The sequence below is a fragment of the Ceratosolen solmsi genome, unplaced genomic scaffold (genome assembly GCF_000503995.2).
Source record: "Ceratosolen solmsi marchali unplaced genomic scaffold, CerSol_1.0 scaffold45, whole genome shotgun sequence".
In the NCBI taxonomy this organism is placed as follows: Eukaryota; Metazoa; Arthropoda; class Insecta; order Hymenoptera; family Agaonidae; genus Ceratosolen; species Ceratosolen solmsi.
In genome coordinates this window covers 3,693,480-3,700,659 of record NW_011948436.1, presented here as the reverse complement: position 1 = coordinate 3,700,659, position 7,180 = coordinate 3,693,480, and the positions used below count along the sequence as shown (strand labels likewise).

The 7,180-nt window shown below is 41.2% G+C and overlaps 1 protein-coding gene across 1 annotated transcript in view; it reads left to right on the top strand.

The window, feature by feature from the left end:
• The first annotated feature begins 3,059 nt into the window (after window positions 1-3,059).
• The window catches only part of LOC105365166 (uncharacterized), an 88,959-nt gene continuing 84,838 nt past the window's right edge, over window positions 3,060-7,180 (top strand). The window contains exon 1 of the mRNA XM_011503261.1: window positions 3,060-3,071. The gene's annotated coding sequence lies outside the window, so the exon portion shown is untranslated. The remainder of the gene's footprint in view (window positions 3,072-7,180) is intronic.

Below are 7,180 nucleotides of genomic sequence, written 5' to 3'. Positions count from 1 at the left end.
TGTTTCCCTTTAAGAGACACCGTGGCACGAGCACCATCGTAGGACGTCCGAGTCATAAGAGTCGCTCTAAATCACGAGACAATTGCCGGAAGAGTGGAAAATACCGGCCAACCTCCATTTACAATTGCACATTGGCTTTTCTTTGTCTTTGTTGACTGAATTTTTAAAGCGCAAGAGCATTGGAGTCGCGGATCCAGCTAATTAAATAATAAATTGAGAATCTAGTTAGCTGGCAACTGGCAGGTTACACATTGAATTCAAAAAAAAAAAAAGCACCGAAGGCGATACGAGGTTTTGTATATTATTTATATTTTTTTGATATGCATAAGCATTATACGACTCATTCGCTTATCCATAAATAATTTTATTTCCTATGGAGATATGAGAGATAGTAGAGGGGCGATAATTTATTTATTGCAAATTTGATATTAGCGAGGAGGGTTAAGTAAATTAAGCATACATTGTACTTTAACAATGTTAACAAAAATTTCCAACATTAATAACGAACAAACCTGTAATTGCAATTGGAGAATTTGTGTAATCAGCCATCAATGGAATATCCAAGAATTTACAAATATTTTATCAAAAAGTGTAATAAAGCATCGAGATTCTCACTTTCTTCATCTATCTTACTTTCGTTTCGCTTCAGCTCGATATTCTTATCTAACGCATGAAATCCGCAACGGACAAGGCATCCCGATCGTTAACGATATCGCTAAAGTCATCCCGAGAAGGTTATTACGTAATAAACAGAGTGCCACGCCATAGATCATATAATCGTACCGGAAATTGATCAAGTTCTATTGTAATTTCCCGTGTGCTCTCAGCCGCTCATTATCGCTTCATAATAATCTCGGTCGCTTACTCACACGAGCTCTAAAACAGAAAATATTTATAAAATTCGTCACGCAGATAGTATGTAAAGCATCGTGACTTTGTTATTGCGCTTACCTTGGCAAAAACGACATTTATACATAATCAATCAGATAAGGCCAAAGCTTCTTCATCTTTCACATACATGACATTTATTTACAAGATAATGATAAAGCGATGACGATTACGCGGATATAAATATTTTATCCCCTATATATTTATACGAAATTTTTCATACTATCAGTTCGAGTGGATTCGTCTGCGGCGCTCATTAGCGTCGCAGTGACGAAGATCTCTCGCATTTATCACATCCAGGTCAAAGTAAATTGAATCGAGGAGGTAAGTAAGCTTTAGGTAACACTAAGGCAAATTTGTCATCAAACGCCCAACGAATATTTCGACGCTCCTTAACGAACTTCGTTAATGACTGGCAGTTCGTTTAAAGGAGGCGCAATTTCATTTCATGTAAAGTTATTTAATATTGTAAATGATCGTCAATGATCGTCAATAATTTCATCCCTATTGACGTTAATTTAATATAAGATTATAAATGATAAAATAAATGTACTGGATGAGCATTAATAAAATTCCTCTTCTCTCACAGAATCTTTCAAAATTTTCAAGCACCAACGACAAAGCCTCCCCTCATGAAAATCTCATTCGCAATCGAAGCGAAATTACCGGTATTCGAGCAAAAGCCTTTCTTACCTGCCCCATCGACAGCAGAATGTACAAAAGACACCTGCTTTTATAAACATTGGTAATTCATTGCCGATAAACTGCCAACAATAATTATTATTCCCGCCAAAATAGCCAATATATTATACAACTCCTTACCTTACGGCTAATTACCATTTTCCACCGTAATACCTACTTACGCATCGTTACATCATTATTATCGTATACGTTCACATCCATTATTATCCTTCTTCTTCTTCTTCTTCATTTTCTTCTTCTTCTTCTTCTTCTTCATCTTCTTCCCTCTTATTATTATTATTGTTGTTGTTGTCGTTATGCAAAATAAGTTTATAAACTCACGGTACATCCAAAATGCTTACCTCCTTCCTTTTCTCCGTCGAATACAAAAAAAAAAAAAAAAAAAAGGCTAAAAAGTAATGAAAGACTGAGAAGAAACACACTCGCCAAAACGTTTGCTCATTGATTGGTTAATTACTTTCTCGCTCGTGATCGGACCGTCCCAAAGCGACGAATACTTAGCCCCGGACGCAACCCCAAGGCAGCTAGCTACCCCATGGCAATTACAATAACTTTTTAAGGCGTCGACGAGCACCTACGCTTAGAGACTACCATGGACTACCACGGGAGAATCCATTCCACTATCCCGTGCTACCACGTCGAACGCGGCACCCTCTCCCACGTCAAACTCCCAACCCCATCATTGCATAATACGTAAACGATTTTTAACGAAGCCGAAGGTTTTGGAAAAAATTCGTCAAACACGGTATTCCCACCATCAGCCGAGTCACCAAACTCTTACCCAGTCCCTTACTATCCTCCAGCCGCTTCAAATTCAAATTCTATTAAAGTTTCAACGGCATCCTCTCGTTCATCGCACTTGAGTTCCCTCAGCTTCCTTCGATCCGACTTTAGAGACTTTATTGCCAGCGGCGTTCTTGGCTCTCCCCTCCGATCTACTCTCTAATTACGCTCTAAGCTCTCCCCCCCCCCCCCCCCCCAAAGCCACCACGACAATCCTCTCAAAGCTAACACGGGCAAAGGTCGCGAAGGACGAGCCCGTTAGTGTCCCCTCGAAGTTCCGAGAACGAGGACACTTTGGAGGAGCCGCGTTACTCGAGCGCCGTCAATGATCCGGGGCCCGCGACAGGGATAAGCGTTCGCGGGTCCGTGGGTACCTACTTTGCCGACGGGAGCGCTGGCCGCCTCCTGGGCGCTCGGTCTCGGCCGGAGGTCGCCGGCGCGTGAGTCGCGGGCCTCCGAAGCCGAGACTCGTTCGCCGCTCGCGCACACCGTCAGTCGCCGCTCGCACGTCGGCCGCGACGTCGCACCGCTCCTCCGTGCCCGTGTGTGTGATATCGCGCGCGCGCGCGCGCGTGTGCTCGTGCGTGCCGTGGCGTGGTCTGGCTCGCCGCCCCGACCGCCCCCGCGGCGACAGGTCGCGGAGGCCGACCGAGAGCCGGGGAGTTCGAGCGGAGCTGCGCGGGACGACTGCTTCCAAGGTATATTGGCGCGAGCCTGAAGTGAAGGGGCTCGTCGAGCTCATGCCGATCGGCAATCCCGATTTCCAACGCAAACGTCACCGAGCGCAAAGAGCCGCCCATCCGAGCCCAACGTCACCCCCGATTACGGCCTTCTCATTGCTCTCCTCGTCCACCCCCTACGCCCCTCCCCATTACCCACCGTACTTCCCTCCCTATTTCGCGCTTTATCGCGCTACTTGGGCTTGCTTCACGTGTAGCTCGATCGGCGACGGCCGCATCAGTGGCGTCGTTGGTTCCGCGATCCCCGCGTGACTACCCGAAGCCCTCTAAGCATCCCCGGTCACCCTAGTCATCCGAGGGTTGCCCCATCACCGCCATCAGCTTCTTACCTCCTCCACTAGGTCCTTCATTGAAGCTCGTGCGCCGTATACGGACGTACCTGCTTTGCGCGGCACCATGCGTATCTCTCCGCAGGTGCTGCCAACTACGATCTGCCTAGCTAATATTTACATTGCAATTAGATTGGGGAGTTTAGTGGCAGGGCCGAGGAGACGATACTCGGCATAGCGGCTCTCGGTGATTTCGCGTCGTGCTACTTTGCGTTCTCCGATGTTCGAGGCGACCACTACCTAAAAGCCCATGGCAACTTCTTCTACATCCAAGGACAGTGAGATTTTGTCCATTCGGTGATTGGCCTTACAACACTCTCTCACTCTCTCACTCTCTCACTCTCTCACTCACTCACTCACTCACTCACTCACTCACTCACTCACTCACTCACTCACTCACTCACTCACTCACTCACTCACTCACTCACTCACTCACTCACTCACTCACTCACTCACTCACTCACTCACTCACTCACTCACTCACTCACTCACTCACTCACTCACTCACTCACTCACTCACTCACTCACTCACTCACTCACTCACTCACTCACTCACTCACTCACTCACTCACTCACTCACTCACTCACTCACTCACTCACTCACTCACTCACTCACTCACTCACTCACTCACTCACTCACTCACTCACTCACTCACTCACTCACTCACTCACTCACTCACTCACTCACTCACTCACTCACTCACTCACTCACTCACTCACTCACTCACTCACTCACTCACTCACTCACTCACTCACTCACTCACTCACTCACTCACTCACTCACTCACTCACTCACTCACTCACTCACTCACTCACTCACTCACTCACTCACTCACTCACTCACTCACTCACTCACTCACTCACTCACTCACTCACTCACTCACTCACTCACTCACTCACTCACTCACTCACTCACTCTCTCTCTCTCACTCTCTTTGCGTCAGTTTGCTGCTCATTATTTTAAATAGCTTAGAGGTGACAATATTGAGTCGAAGGAAGCAACACGGAGATCGCGCGATCCGAATGTTGGGATGAAAGTACCACGACACACTTGTAGATCGTCACATCGTGTTAATAATAATGTAATCGAACGTTTCATTTTAATGATGTGCTCAATGAAAGAAGAATTCGCCTTTATCGTTTTTCAACAATTCATGACATATTTACTCATTTTGTGTGCGGACGCGCCTCTCTCTTTCTCTCTCTCTCTCTCTCTCTCTCTCTCTCTCTCTCTCTCTCTCTGTATATATATATATATATATATATATATATGAGTGTGTGTGCGTGCGAGCGCGCGCGCGTATACAGATTTACGCGCACCGCATTGTTATCATTGTCGTCATCGTCGTCGTCGTCGTCATCATCATCATCATCATCATCATCATCATTATCATTATCATTATCATTATCATTATCATCATCATTAGTATTATTGTTATTGATAGTAATAATAATAATAATAATAATAATAATAATCATTATTATTATTATTATTATTATTATTATTATTCTCGCGACCTTAGTGTCAAAATTTATTTGGAAATTTATTCTTATTATTCGCATTCAACATTAATTACGCATTTATTATTTGTACGTTTGTATTACTCTAACATGAAAATCACGAATTTCAATGAGACGAATCGTCATCACACGACTTTCTTAACTTTTTCTCCGTCAAAAGCCAATAAAATTCATCGGTGATTTTGAAATATTCCATCCATGACGTTCAATTACGTATTTTAATGCTCATGTGTACGTTAAATTCGGAATGTGACATAACTTCCGTATAAAACAGCCGTTTGTAATGTGGTAAAAAAATTATTTTATATCGATATGCGTTAAGGAACGAGTGTACGTTGTAAGATTTATATGCGTATTTATCGAATAATTTTTCATAAACATTACATACAATATAAATGTACCAATAAAGAGCACATGATATTGTAAAGCAAATACGCAGCTCTCGTCAACTTGGTGATTATATCTTTTGTATTGGGTGCCGTTCATCTACAACCATATCATTAATATATCATAAATGCGGTATAAATTACAGAAATATAAATAGCCGCGATATTCTAGACTTAGTGATTCGTTGGATCAGTGAAGATTACAAAATTCGATATTAAAATGCAGTTTGAAAGAAAAACCAGTTTGCGAGTTACAGGTTTCTTTCTCGTTTCACTTTGCACACTAGAGATTCGAGCTTCAATGTGTTATATTTTCAATTATCATTTCTTCTACTTGACTAAAAACATATTTTATTAGGTATTTTTACATTTAAGACCTAAAAAGACATAAAAAAAAAACAGGGGTTTATTATACGATTACAGGGATTAGATGTTAAGAATGCGTAAACATATTTTTCTCTGATCACATTGTATAATCTTGCAAATGGGTAAAAAGAAACAGAAGGAAGGGAAAAATGTAAGTGAAATTTTAATAAAATCGGACGGGAATAATCATTAATATAAACAGTTCATATTGCTGTATTTTGTAATATAATTATACTCGATTTCAGCAACTCTTACGTAATTTTGGAAATTTTTATGCTTTATAAATTTGGACATTTGAGAGGATAAAGCTAACAATTTTCAACACTTGTCTTAAATTTTCCAGCTCTTGTATGCCGAAGTGAAAGGTTAAGGCAACGTGGATGGACATTTAAATAAATTTATGCCTATGCGACTTATTCGTGTGAAAGTAAGTGTGTAGAGTGTGATATTTGCGTCTAGTTAAAGTCTAAAGTATTAACATTATATCGAGGATCTCGTGGACGTGGGAATTGAAGTAATTGAGGAAAAAAATGTTTTTGTTTTTTGTTTTTTTTTTTTTTTGTTTTTGTCCGCCCCCTCTAATAGCTTGAATTATTGAATTTTAGAATGTATATGTCAACCTGACACGATATGTGGTAGGTAAAAGTAAGACAATTTAAATTATGAGTCATGATTACCGAGCTTAGTATATAGATTGTTAAACTTCCGTATTAAATGGAAAAAGTTGCATTTACGAAAAAATCTCAAAAACCCTTCAATGGATATTTATTCGATTAGATAAAAAAAAAATGTAATTAAATACGTCGAATGTTTCGTGTCGTCCGCGATGCAAAGTTTGTCGATATTAATTCGCTCGAAGCATTGAAGTTTACGGGAAGCGTCTTTTTAAAGTTGGTCAGAAGATGTAGACTTTGAAGAAATTTTTGATAATTTGGATTCCCGGCGAACGTCGTTCAAAGAAGGACAACCTGAGATATTTAGATCGTTATTGACACATAGATTTGACGAGAAATGGAATTCAAATAAGGATTCTGTTAGTCGTAGTTCGTCGCGCTGATGAAACTGCGGTTCCGCGCAAACATTGACAAACGAACAACATTCGACCGATTAGTACGAATTGAAAAGAGAAGAAAATCGCAAAAGCCACGCGTGTGTTTAAGATATACATCGTTTTGCTGATTGATCGTTGCTTTTATGAATTATTGAGTTGCATATATATATATATATATATATATATATATATATATGTATAGCCTATAAATGTCTCCCCTATTATTAAACGAAGCGCCATTATGCAAGTCATAATCTTATTAAAATGTTGTACGTATACACACGCACACATGCACATATATGGGATTTCGATATTCCAACAGGGCGACCTGTTGGAAAACCGTATTGAACAAAGATTTAATGGCTGAGAAAAGGCATCGCCATCCATTCCCGGGATAAAGGTGACAAATGCAGC